This window comes from Dermacentor albipictus, unplaced genomic scaffold, assembly GCF_038994185.2.
Source record: "Dermacentor albipictus isolate Rhodes 1998 colony unplaced genomic scaffold, USDA_Dalb.pri_finalv2 scaffold_528, whole genome shotgun sequence".
NCBI classification, from domain to species: domain Eukaryota; kingdom Metazoa; phylum Arthropoda; class Arachnida; order Ixodida; family Ixodidae; genus Dermacentor; species Dermacentor albipictus.
This window is the reverse complement of record NW_027226082.1, coordinates 1-14,572: the sequence shown is the minus strand read 5'-3', so window position 1 is coordinate 14,572 and position 14,572 is coordinate 1. Positions and strand designations below refer to the sequence as shown.

The 14,572-nt window shown below is 44.5% G+C and overlaps 1 long non-coding RNA gene across 1 annotated transcript; it reads left to right on the top strand.

Moving 5' to 3' along the window:
• Positions 1–299: 299 nt before the first annotated feature.
• On the top strand, positions 300–14,552 carry LOC135918069 (uncharacterized). Its single transcript, XR_010569538.2, has 3 exons — positions 300–1,083; positions 2,566–2,702; positions 13,779–14,552. It is a non-coding gene; the product is annotated as an uncharacterized lncRNA (long non-coding RNA).
• Positions 14,553–14,572: the final 20 nt, after the last annotated feature.

Below are 14,572 nucleotides of genomic sequence, written 5' to 3'. Positions count from 1 at the left end.
GGCTGCTTGTGGCACGGCCGCGCGAACCGTATCTTGAAAGCGAACTGCATTGTGGACAGAGTGTGCCCACTGCTGAAACCTTCCCGCGCTGTGTTCGCACCGTTTACTTCGCTTTGAAAACAGACGCGCGTACAGCTATCTTGAAAGTGTTCTGCGAAAAGCGCATAGTGCGGCATGAGCTGAGAGCTTTGTGAGCGCAGTGTTCTCGCCGCTTCGGTCGCGTTGAAGCGAGAGCTAGCACGAAGGTGAATTCACTCGCTGTTGCGGGTTCTATTTTGAAACATATCGTGTGGTACGGACTGACGGACGGATGTTTTTTCTTGTTGGAGAAGTATAGAAATGCTTACGTTATAAAAAAAATCGCAGGGTTCGCGAATTTCGCGATAAGAACCAACACCAACCCACTCCTCGGCGCCCCGCGGAGCGATGCCGTCTTGATCGCCCCCTCCCAACCCCGGGAAAAGGGACACTACCTATCTCAGTTGAAGAAACGATGATGAAACGTTAACGACAAGAACGGCATCTCCTAACGAGTTGTCTTATGGCCTCTGAGATTTGCGCGCGCAGCTGGCGCGCGCGAACCTGGGAGGCCCTAATTGGCCGCTTAATAGCATAAAAAGACAAAGATAATGCCAAATGACACAGTTAAAAATTCAAACAAATAACTGATCTTAATTATACTGTTTGGGAAAAAGAAATAAAAAATTAGACAGCCGCAACACACGCCACTAAAGCCACCACCGCCGGCATAACGCGGAACCAACAGTTGGCAACATTCATTCGCGCGTCATTGCTTCGTTCGCTTCGTCTCCGCAACGAGAGCCGCCATCTTCTCGCGCCTAACGTTTTGTATGGCTTTGTTCTCTGCTATCCGCGCACGCAGCTCATCGGTGGATGCACGTCTGCTCGGCGTCGCAATGCGGCCTGCGTCATTTTTTGGTGTTCGCGCAATCGGTGTGAAGCATGTCGCATGTGAAATGTTTGGTAGAAGTGCCTCACGTCCAAGTCAAGCCGCCGTACGGGTGTATGGCTGTGCGCCCTGTTCTCGGAAGCGTCGACGGGTTTCCGGCATGCGGATTTCAGGTACGTGCAAATGCGTTTCGCCCTCCTATTGAGCTCCGGCGCAAAGCGTGCAATATTTCATGTGAAAGATGCAGTGCCCGTCATCATGGTGTGAATTTCGAGCGGCAAACGAGAACTTTGGCATTTAGAGCACACCGCGGCTGCTAAGTTAGCGTGGAAATTGTTTTACGTTACCGTAATATGTTGCTGTCAGTCTAATCTGCGGCTTGTGGACAGCTAGCCCATTGACTTTTGCTTGTGGCAGCGATAAGTATATAAATGGAAGCGGTAATAATTTTCGAGAGCAGAGAGTTGTTTCGCTCGATGTTTGGTCGTGTTCATGGCGTTATGAAAGCTAGAAAACTAACTGGCTTGATCGTGCTTAGTTCCAACTCCAAGGGGCGTAACGTTGGCGCTGTATATGCTTGTTTTCGGTGTCACGAGTACCACTTTCATGCTTTTGTTGCATGAGAGGTAGCTGCTGCATGCCGTCTGGGCAGAATACAACAAAAGCAATTTCCTCACTTTCATACGTATGCAATGTGACGTAACAAAATTTCCAGCGTTTTATTCGGAGCGTAAATATCCAGTATAGTTTGGTAAGAAACTCGAATTCTGTCTTAGCTTAGTAGGCGTGAAACAAGTGAAACTCTTTCCTTTTTGAATTCGCCCGCAGATGCGTCATCGGGTAATTGACAGTAGCTTCGCTACGTGAGTTGTTTTATGCGCCAATATTGCCTGGTTAAGTATCCTGTTAATTTATGCCGACGCTCGTTCATCTTGATTTTAAGCGGTTACTATCCCCGAGTACCGGACGATGCCAAACTTGTGAGGTGTAGCAAACGCGGGAAATTCAATGTGGCGTGGCTGCAAGTTCCTGTTTTTACGTTTCTTGCATTCAAAGCCAACAGAGTATCACTGATTTATTTTCCATTTCTGCTGTACTTGATCAATCTAATGTGACAACTGCATTTGCTCTTTAATGTTCTCCATTTACTGTGTATTCAGCTTGGCTGCCGTCCTCTCTTCAGAGGATGCTGCTGTGATAGCTCTTTCGTATAGCACATGCCTCTAGGCCCTTGTGTTTCAAGGGCTCTGGCGAGGCAGCAGTGCTCCAAGTAATTTTACCATCCTATATATTTTCTATTTTGCATCATTCTTCCACGATGGATTTTAATGTTCATACTATTTGTCATTAGTCATCGCCATAATTTTATAGCACGTAGATTTTACGCACTTTACAGCGACAATTTTTAGGCCAGTTTACAGCCAACTTACATCTTCCATAATACATCGTCAACATTACCACTTGTCATGGCCCTCTTTGGCCAAACGTGGCCCTTGCGCCATAAAACACCACACATCATCATCATCAGCTTGGCTGCCAGAAAATGCTTGAATTTCTTTCAGTATCCAAGTGACGAAATATTCCACTGACGGCCGTGTGTGAAACACGCAAGATGACAAAACTGATAGCAAAATGATGAGATATTTCTTTTATAGCGTTTGGACTCGACTTTTGGTGAGGCTGTCGATCGACCTTGGGCCTGGTGACAGCACACCCGACATCGCCAAAGTGCAGCCTATCAGTTGAGTGCCCCCGAATGGACCATCAACATCGGAAACTGAAGCAGAGCCAGGTAGGGCCAATTTTTACTTTGGAACAGAATACTGACAGCTGCCTCTTTTTTTAAGAACTAAATAACATATTTACAAACCAATCCTTTCTCTTTGTGCAGCCTACATAGAATTGTTCTTTGTTCTTATACAGACCTTCAGAAAGCAGTTCTTCTGAACCCTTTTCGCATGCACAAATAAATAAAGAGGAGTTCACTTTCTGAACAAATTGATGCACTGAAATGTGCGTTCGACACACAATGAGATGCAAGGTAACCAACAACTTTAAAGCGGTAAAAAAACAAGTTTGAAACAAGTTCTAACATCATAACCCGCCTTGGCATACGGATCTAAATATAACAGCAACAGAGGTGCATGCAGAGAAGTGTTTGTAAATGTTTGCAAGATATGTACATTGTCTATGAAATTGTTTTATTTACTTAGAGCTTCTTGGTACCATGGCAGTGCAGTAAAAGCTCAAAATGATGCCCCTGCTCCTAATAAAGCAGCTTTAGATTTTAAAATTAAATTATGGGCTTTTACATACCAAAGTCACAGCCTGAAGTTTTGGGAACCTGGCCTTCTTTAATGTAAACCTGAATATAAGTGCATAAGCGTTATTGCATTTTACCCTCATTGGAGGGCAGCTGTCATGGCCTAGATTGAAGCTGGGACCAGCATGACTGAGCAGCATGGCATCATAGTAAGTGGGCTATAACACTAGGTCAAAATGAGAAATACTGCTTAGAACTACCAACTTCTTGGCTCACAAGCACTTTGCACTAAGTTAAAGGAGTATGGAGTACTGACAGCGACTGTTTATGTACCAATTTCTTTTTAACCTGACTCCATTATTAAAGTGCGAAGCTTCAATTAGTCAAAACCAGCCTAAATTACAGAACGAGCTCAAAACACGCACCATGTATAGCTGGATTTGGACATGAAAACGGAGTCAATTCATGTCGCCGAAAATGGAGGTGGCAGTCACACTATTTCATGCATTTTGCCTAAAACATAGTCAATAATTAATCAATTTCTAAAATATTCTTTTCAAAAAGTTTTTTTTCAATCATGAAAGGAGGAGCCAAATGGTGTTCAGGTGCACGAGCGGTTAGTTGCACGGCACTTGCATGTGTTCACTGGCTTCTTTCAAGCTTGAAAGAAACATTTGTTGCACCTATTGAGCAGTAGAAAGCTGGATTGGGAATTTTTCAGGGTGCTCTACAATTTTCGCACTGACACTTTTGCTTTGAATATAATATTTGAGCAGTTAAGTAATCGTTGTTAACTAATTACCTAATTACGAAAAATGCAAGAATTGGTTTCACTTCCTCAAAACGATGGCAAACGACATTACCTTGGTGCTGTCCAGCTACGTTGCAGTTGTACATATTTAAAGCTTGCATGTGTTATACAGACCACCTGGTAATTACAAGGCATATATAGAAGTGGCTAAGTTGTGTAAGCCAGCCATGTGTAGCGAATCATGAGAAACAGCCATGTTTCTTTGACTTAAGGGCATGATAAGATTGACATGCTCGACACCTTGTATCAGTGTGTTCTAGGCCTGTTCGTAGTTTAGCTACTACATAAACAATATTTCTCCACGTGTAAGCTCATATGCATCTTTCAAGTATATTGCCTCGTGTGTCCAAAATGAACCATCCTCGCGCTTCCTTCATTATGTGTTTATCTGTTGCTGTGCTAAATTTTTAACATGCAACTGCACAAATTTTCATCTAGTTTTCATGTTTCCTCGTTGTTTGGTGGCTTTATTTCTGAACAAGTTGTTTTCGTTAAACCCTGTTGCACACAGCAGTACACAGCATTTCTGCCTAGAGTGGAAATGGTTTTTTTTTCAGATTGACATAAATACACCTTGCCTGGGCAATCTAAGGCATTCTACATTACACGGCCATGCAATAATGTTTATATTGTATTCCAGCATCATGCAGAACTGTTTACTTACCAGATTAGAGTATGTATACCCCGCAGGGGCGTCTGCGCAAGCAGGCGTTTGGTGTGTTGCGACACCACGGACCCGAGCACACGAGGGTTGGACCCTCCCGCGTGTAGCCGTGCGCGGCTTAGCCGTGTCCGGGGAAAAGGGGATCCTGGGGGTTGAGCCAATGCCGGGTGTTTGGACCTTTACGGCCCCTCGGCGGCGGCAACACACCCCTTTGGCCTCGGCTTCACGTAGACGGCACCCCCGGACTGACCCACCCGGGGGAAATCGGCAGTCGCCTTTTCCTGTCCTCCTCTCCAATCTTCGTCTTTCTCTCTCGTCTTTTTCATCTTTCCTGTCTTCTCATTACTTCTCCTCACTTCCTAGTTTCCCGGTGGCAAGGGTTAACCTTGTGTAGCTAGCCAGCCTTGGTTATGCTGTATTTGGTTATAGCAGCGATGTACGGCTGGCGTTGGCAGGGTTTCTCTAGCAGGAACTCCTGTCACGTCCCCCTGTTGGGCTCCATGGTGGGTGGTCGGCATCGCGGCCGAAAACCCTACTGTACTCATGGAAAACGCTTTTCCTAAACTCCCTGATCGCCCTCACAAACGAGGGCGCACCGAAGATCTCTTTCAGTTTTTCGGACGACAAGTCCAGAACTTTCCTAGATATCATGTGATCCACTCAGAAAACCCAGACAAACTAGTGCGTAACATCTCACCGTTCCTTGTTTCGAAGTCTTTAACTGAAGTTTTTGGAACAGGATATAAGGCGTCGAGAATGACAAGTGGTGATCTTCTCTTGGAGCTCCACGATAAGAAGCAGTACGAGAAACTGCCGAAACTCGTCTCTTTTGGCGAAACCCAAAAAACAGTAACTCCGCACCGTACCATGAACACCACCCGCGGCGTTGTCTCGGACGATGACATGCTAGACCTCACTGAAGCTGAACTCTTGGAGGGCTTTAGTGAACAGAATGTAATAAATGTTAAGCGAATTAAGATCAGGCGAGACGGTAAAGAGATCAACACAAAACACCTGATACTCACGTTCGGTTCAAGTGTCCTCCCCGAGTCCATCGAGGCCGGTTATATCAAACTTCGTGTTAGGCCATACGTGCCAAATCCTCTCAGATGCTTTAAGTGCCAAAGGTTCGGCCACAGTTCACAGAACTGTCGAGGCCGGCTGACATGTGCCAAGTGTAGTGACACTGAACATTCCTCCGAAACATGCCAGAAGACTCCACATTGTGTCAACTGTGATGGCGAGCACGCCGCATACTCGCGCGCCTGCCCGTCCTGGAAAAGAGAAAAAGAGATTGTGACAATCAAAGTCAAAGAAAATATATCTTTCAAGGAGGCACGTAGGCGGGTGTCATACCTGTCTAAGAGCAGCTTTGCCGATGTGGCGCGTAAGGGGGCAGCGTCGCAACGGCCTCCGGCGGCTGTCAGACCCACAGGCAGTGAGTCGGCAGTTACGCCATCTGCCCCCGCGGCGGTTGCAGCTAGCGCTGCTCCGTCAACCGAGGAGAAGGGACTATCCACCCCAAAGGTGGGTGCAGCCGAGGCTGCCCCAACCTCCGAGGCCGCTTCCAGCGCTGGCAACGTCCAGCGCAGTCAAATCCCTCAGGGAACCCCATCGACCTCCGGGCTGGTGGGCGCAGGGGTCTTGCCCTCCAAGGCGGGACTCCCTCTGAAAACCTCTCGCTCGCAAGAGCGCTTGTCCGGCGCCTCACACGAGGCAATGGACACTACACCTGACCCCAAGGCGCACCAAACCCCTAAGGAGCGTCGAGAATCGCTCGAACGCTTCAGAAAGAACAAAACACCTATTACAGGGCCTCGAAAGGGCTCTGTAATATAAGGCATCCACTCCGTCTCCGTAAACACAGCACCAATTCACCTTAAACATGGATACACAAATCATCCAATGGAACATCAGAGGTCTCCTTAGAAACCTTGATGATTTGCAAGAACTTATCCACAAACATAATCCAAAAGTGCTGTGTTTACAGGAAACTCACTTAAAATCTAAACACACAAACTTTCTCCGTACGTATCTTACGTTTCGCAAAGATCGCGAGGATGCCGTCGCATCATCGGGTGGTGTTGCGATTCTTACTCATAGAAGTATTGCATGTCAACCTTTACAGCTACAAACGCCCCTTGAAGCAGTGGCGGTTCGAGTTGTCCTACTAAACAAACTCATCACCATTTGCTCCCTTTACATACCCCCGCATTACCAACTGAACAAACATGAATTTCACTCCTTGATCGATCAATTGCCAGAACCTTATGCTGTTCTTGGCGATTTCAATGCGCACAGCTCCCTGTGGGGCGACTCTCGTATAGATGCGCGAGGTCGCCTTGTTGAACTGTTCCTTTTCTCTTCTGGAGCGTGCCTTCTCAATAAAAAAGAGCCCACATATTACTCTCTTGCAAACCGATCCTTTTCGTCAATAGATCTCAGTATAGTCTCCCCGTCTGTACTGCCTGAACTTGAATGGGAAGTTACCGACAACCCTTACGGTAGCGACCACTTCCCTATACTGCTAAGATCATATAAAGAAAACGAATATCCACCATACGCTCCTAGGTGGAAGATTGAGACAGCTGATTGGGAGAAATTTCGATCTCTAACTAGTGTCTCATGGGCTGACCTGTCTTCATTAGAAATTGACGCTGCAGTCGAGTTTTTTACAGCATTCATAATAGATGTCGCATATAAATGCATATCAGAAGTAAAAGGCTTGGCCTGCAAACGGCGTGTCCCATGGTAAAACGACGATTGTAGGATCGCTCGTAAAAAACAGAACAGGGCGTGGGGGTTGCTACGCGCTTCTCCCACTGCAGAAAATCTAGTCAACTTTAAAAAAGTAAAATCCGAAGGCAGGCGAACCCGCCGACAGGCCAGACGAGAAAGTTGGCAGAAGTTTCTATCAAGTATTAACTCGTTCAGAGATGAGGCGAAAGCCTGGAACAGGGTCAATAGGATAAGAGGGCGACAAGCACATGCACTCCCTTTGGTAAACACAGAAGGCGATACCCTACAAGATCAGGCGGACTCACTTGGGGAGCACTTTGAGAGCGTGTCAAGTGCCAACCATTACTCGCAATCCTTTCTGAAATATAAACAAATAGAAGAATGTAAGCCACTCATGAGAAAATGTCAACAGAATGAACCATACAATTGTCCTTTTAGCATTGCCGAGTTGAGAGCTGCCTTGAGCGCATGCAAGAGCTCTGCCCCGGGATCTGACAGAATCATGTATGAAATGATCAAAAACTTACATAAAGACACCCAACTTACACTACTCACACTTTTCAACACCATCTGGGATGCAGGGTACCTTCCAACCGCGTGGAAGGAAGCCATTGTAGTCCCTGTTTTGAAACAAGGCAAAGACCCTTCCTCAGTGGCAAGTTACCGCCCGATAGCCCTCACAAGTTGCCTTTGTAAGGTGTTCGAAAAAATGATAAATCGGCGACTCATCTTTTTCCTTGAACAGAGCAAAATTCTTGATCCTTATCAGTGCGGCTTCCGAGAAGGACGCTCCACAACTGACCACCTTGTACGTGTAGAAGCAAATATCCGGGACGCATTTGTACACAAACAATTCTTCTTATCCATATTCCTCGATATGGAGAAGGCGTACGATACGACGTGGCGTTACGGAATCTTAAGAGACTTGTCAGAAATGGGCATCCACGGTAATATGTTCAATATAATAAAAAGCTATCTGTCAAATCGTACCTTCCGGGTAAAAGTCGGCAATGCACTCTCACGTCCTTTTACGCAAGAAACGGGTGTACCCCAAGGAGGCGTGATCAGCTGCACGCTATTTATCGTGAAGATGAATACGCTTCGTGCTTCACTACCACCCGCCATCTTTTACTCTGTCTACGTGGACGACATTCAAATTGCCTTCAAATCTTGTAACCTCGCAGTGTGCGAGAGACAGGTACAGCATGGCCTGAACAAAGTGTCAATGTGGGCAGACAAGAATGGGTTTAAGATCAATCTGAACAAAAGCTCTTGTGTTCTTTTTACAAGAAAGAGAGGACTTATCCCGGATCCTTGCATAGAACTGCGTGGACAACAGATACCTGTAAACAAAGAACACAAATTTCTAGGTGTCATACTTGACTACAGACTCACCTTCGTCCCCCACATTAAACATCTCAAAGAAAAGTGTCTAAAAACAATGAACCTAATCAAACTTCTATCCCAGACTACGTGGGGTAGTTACAGGAAGTGCTTAATGAACCTCTATAAAAGCCTCATTCGATCACGACTAGACTATGGCGCCGTGATTTACCACTCTGCCGCCCCAAGCGCACTAAGGATGCTAGACCCGGTCCACCATCTAGGAATCCGACTGGCCACTGGCGCTTTCAGAACGAGTCCCATACAAAGTCTATATGTAGAATCAAATGAGTGGTCACTTCATCTGCAGAGAACATACATCAGCCATACATATTTTCTGAAAGTCCACTCAAACCCCCAACATCCCTGTTATAATACCATTAATGACATGACATGCGCTACACTCTTTCGCAATCGTCCGTCCGTAAGACAGCCTTTCTCGCTGCGTGTGAGGGAGCTTAGCGAAGAAATGCACGTTCCCCTCCTCGAGCTTCGCCTAATGCGTCCAGCCAAGCTGCTACCTCCTTGGGAGTGGCAGCTCATACAATGTGATATATCGATCGTGGTAGTCACAAAGCATGCTCCAGAGATTGAAATCAAGATGCATTTCCGGGAACTCCAGCACAAATACTCCTGCACGGAGTTCTACACAGACGCATCGAAGTCACGCGACGGGGTGTCCTATGCAGCCGTCGGTCCATCCTTCTCGGAATCCGACGTACTGCACCCGGAAACTAGTATCTTTACGGCTGAGGCCTACGCACTGCTGTCGGCCGTAAAGCATATAATTAAATCACAACTCCAGAAATCAATTATATATACGGACTCCCTCAGTGTTGTGAAGGCCTTGATGTCTTTCTGTAATCACAAAAATCCAGTATTTAATGAGCTCTACTCCGCACTGTGCAAAGCATATATGTCCAACCAACATGTTATCATGTGCTGGGTGCCTGGACATAGGGGTATCGAGGGAAACGTTCTAGCCGACCAGATGGCCACATCAATCTCATTGCATGCAGTTAATCCTACTGCTTCGGTCCCTGTTACAGACCTGAAGCCTCTCTTAAGAAGGAAACTACGAAGCCACTGGCAACGCATGTGGGACGAAGAAATCAATAATAAACTACATGTAATAAAGCCACAATTAGGTTTCTGGCCTCTTGTAACAAAATGCCGCCGGACAGATGTGCTATTCTGCCGCCTAAGAATAGGACACACTTTTGGCACACATAACTTTTTACTCACGGGAAACGAGCCTCCAACCTGTGGTAGATGCGGGGAGAAGCTGACCGTCCTCCACGTCCTACTGGAGTGTCGGGAAGCCGAACTCGAAAGAAAAAAACATTTTCTCTTAGCATACCGGCAGCGCATCCCCCTTCATCCTGTTATGTTACTTGGTCCAGAACCACTCTTTGACACCAACGCCGTCTTAGGTTTTTTGAAAGATGTTGTGTTGCATGTTATTAGCCCCACACGTTCGTAGCGCTTCCTCTCTTTTGAGGATGTCGCTGCGATAATTATTTTGAATAAGCACATGCCTCTAGGCCCTTGTGGTTCAAGGGCTCTGGCGAGGCTGTAGTGCTGTAAGCAATTTAACGTCTCGCATATTTTAAACAATGCATCATTCTTTTACGATGGATTTTAATCTTCACGGTCTTCGTCATTAATCATCGCCATAATTTTATAGCACGAAGATTTTACGCACTTTACAGCGACTATTTTTTAGGCCACTATACAGCCAAGTCACATCTTCCATAATACATCGTTAACACTACCATTTGTCATGGCGCTCTTTGGCCAAACCTGGCCCTTGCGCCATAAAACACTACACATCATCATAGAATATGTATAAGTGTTGGAAGTAACAGAACTGGAAGAAGCCAGCAGATAATGAGGCCAAGGAAAGCATACAGGAACATGTGTTAAGTTTTTTTTATATGAAGTATAGAAATGATAAATTCTGGGTAAGCGAAAGTGGATTAAAAGATATCCACCTGTGGGTGAAGAACGGACCCATAACCTTCACATTACACATGTGATATACTAACCACTGTGGTACTACGGCCGTGTTCGAGCGTCGACAATCTGAGGGGCCATTGTGGACGGTTGAATGCTGCCTCGGTGGCACAGTGGTTAGTGCATCGCATGCCTAATGCAAAGGCTGTAGGTTCGTTCTCCCCCCATGCCTGGTTGTTTTTTTACCATTTTCATTTCCCTTTATCATTTCTACATTTAAATAGAAAATTACAAATAAGTTTCCACGTGCCTTCCCTGGCATCTTCCAGCTGTGATTCAGAAAAATTTTGACCCTCAGTATCCTTTCTTCTCCTTTGGAAGAACAGGAGCTTCATTTTAAAAGTAATGAATCCACCTTGTTCAGTATCTCAATGTGGTCTCAAATCTTATCATAGCATGTGTATTGCTAAGTGAAGTTTTTGTTAAGATGATATAGCATGGGACCTAATTAGTAGCCTTTGTGTACAGATATATGACTAGTCTAATAAATAGGAGGATTTTAAGAAGCACTTCTAACATGGTATGAGCATGTGCTTAAAAAAACTAATCTAGCATGATTTCAGGCATAACTGTTGCCCCTGAAAAATATTTGGATAATATGCATTGGCATTGTTTTTAGAGAGCACCAATACTGCTTTGATAGAGGTAGCCTCGTGGAACTTGAAGCATCGCTTCTTGCTGAGTCAAGGAAATATTTGCATATCTGAGGTGCATGTGTCATAAGCTCGAATGCTGTTTAGAGGCTGCTAATAAGAAAATTACTTGACTTGCCTTCCAGAGATTGCTTCAGTAGTCTATGCTACTCCATCATAAACAATTTACCAGGGTGAACATTCACCACAGTTGGCTTTGCAATGTTTATGCAAAATACCACAATTGGTTACTAGACATGTGACTGCACTAAAACTTGGAATTAATAACCAGTAAGATTTATGGGACCAGCAAAACTTAGTTTATTACTCCAGAACAAAATGCGAGGCACTTCGGTTATTTCTGCCATAGAGTTTCTTACAGTAATTACTAGAGGGAACTCTGGCGCTGCAGTCGTACCACCATGGGAATGATAGGAAGCACATGGATTTGTCGGATAATCGTGCTTGTGAATTCAGACGTTCTTGTGGCTTCGTATATTATACGCTATATAAATCTCATTGTCGTAAATTTCAGCGCAGTCTATACTCTTCGAGGTGCAGAAGACGGCGTCAACACGCACAATTGCTATTATTTGCAACAATTGAGCTTGTCCAGGTAGCCAAATCGAAGGGCGCCAAGCGTCTCAAGGCACTGGTATGCCCGCGATAAATTCATCAGGGCGTTGCACTCGCTTGTCGTTACATGCCTCCGTGGCTTAATGGTTTCAATATCAGGCTTCTGTTCTAGAGTTCCTGTGTCTGAATCCTGTCGTCGGACGATTTTCATGTTTATTTATTTATTACACAGTATATTGTTGAGAATGACTAGTTTACAAAGTCACAAAGCCGTTTGAAGCCAAACAGATGAAGTTTAGGCAAATCCATGTACTTCCCATAATTTCCATGCTGCTACAGCCGTTCTTGTTTGATCTCCTGTGGACACTAACGTCAGAGTTCCCTCTAGTAATTATTGTATGAAACTCTGATTTCTGCGCCTCACTCGTGCAGAAGCGGCACCACACCTGCTGCGTAAACATGCACTACCTTTCGGCCAAGTGCAGGGAATGCTGTGAACTCGCCCTGTACAAAGCCTGCACTAAGTAAAACGAATCACAACGTGCAGGTGCTGCCACGTTGAACTGGTGGAATGAGGAGTGAAATTCAGCACCTCCTGAACTAGTTCAGAAAGTGCAGGTTAATCTAGTGGAGATTATATAGTAACAGAAGTTGAGTGATTCTGCGTTACATTCACGAAATATACTTCATGATACTTTTCCATTTATTTCCTCAGTTATTAAGAATGCATTTTGCATTGTTGGACAAAACTACAGAATGCCAACATATTTTCTAGCATTCACTGGTAACAAACATGTCAAAACTTGTTCTAGTGTCTGGATTGCCGCTTTAGCCGTTAACCCCCAAGTTAATTCCGGAAAAATGCACCAAATTTTTTACGTACTCAATTTTTCGGTGTCATTCTCATTCTGAAAATATATTACTTCATTGGTGTCTGGTTAGAAATAACACAAAAATAAGAGCTGCTCTTGAGGGCAGCTTTCCCTCAATGCCGACTGTAACTCATCTTTGACAATACGAGCAGCATAACATCCGGCAGAAAGAGTGCAACTCGTCATTGGCGATATTGGTACCACCTCCAGTCACTAGTACAGCTTGGGATCAATGGTTAAAGGTTGCGACTTTGTTGATGCCCAATTTTAATTCTGCAGCTGTTACACTTGGGTGTAGCATGTGTATGTACGTGTGCATGCATTAAAATGACTTCACACTAGAGCAAAGCAACTGTAGTGCAGAGAGGCATTAGTCATCTTTATATATTTGCTTTGTAAAGATGCACTAAGTTTATTTTTTGCAGTATAGGCTTGGCGCTAATTGGCCAAAGATGCCCTTGTGCTACTAAAACCTATTAATTAATTCGCTTTTTGCAGTAGCAGGTGCTTATTCCTTTTTCAGGATCGGTCTGTGAGTTTTAATTTGTTTTTCTTGAACTGTGCAATTTCCACTCACAGGATTGCATGTCATGTGAAGTGTTCCTTTTTCAATCAAGAATGTTGAGGTTGTGTTTGTGAAACTCGATTTCTTGCCTCAAACGAGCTTGTACAAACTGACCAAGCTGATAATTCTACCTGCTTATATATTAAATGTGTTGCGGTTATGAACCCTCATAATGAATGACACATAGTATAAAAATTTTATCTAATAAAACGATTTAATGAAATATTTCATGTTTTTCGCGTTCGTGTTCACTTCTCTACTCTCGTGTCCTGTCTGCATGTCTCACCTCTTTTTTTTGCATATTAAATATCGTATAAACTTAACCATGCTTTTTTACCACAATGCAGGGGGAAAAAGTTCCGGTAACACCATGCATTCAGTATGGTGGCCCAGAAGTGTATGCAAGCAACCTCCTTCATGTGGACCAAGAACTACTGTGCAGTGTCTCACAGACTTCCATGCGAAGCCCTCAACATTCTCGTCTCAGTGGAATGGCTGCTCATCTATCTGCATGTCCATCACCAAGACGGCTAGTTGTAAAGCTCCTGTACCCGTTTAAGAAAGCTGAATGATTTTTTTTATTTAGTTTTCACGGTTGGCCGTAGAATCTTAACATTTTTGATGTTTCTAACGTTTTTACCTGGCACAAAGTGGCGCAATAACTTTAAACCAGTGTAATGTATTTAAGTGATGCTCACTCTAATGCCTATCTGGTTTTGTTTGTGTTTAAGAAATTTGAATGTCTGATGAGGTAACAGCATTTAAATTTGTCATCGTGGCTTGTTTCAATGAGCTGCTAGGAAATAAGATGCAAAACTTATCACACGCCAGTTGTAGCATTTTTGTATTCATGACTAAAGTATACACGTTTCAAAAGATGGAAAGTGGGGAAAAAAAGCCTCAAGAACATAATCATCCTAGGATTGTCATGTCCTTACAACTCTGCAATGACTAATGCCTCATGCATCTTGGGAGCACAATGGTCGCAATGCCTACAGGTATACTTGATAAGAGACTAGCTTGCAAAAATTTAGTTGAGAGTTAGCGCTCATCCTGTCTGCTTCTAGTCTGTGTCCATGCCACTTCGCGCTACAATCCAAGATCATGTCACTGTACCAACTCGCCCAACTTTTTATCCTTG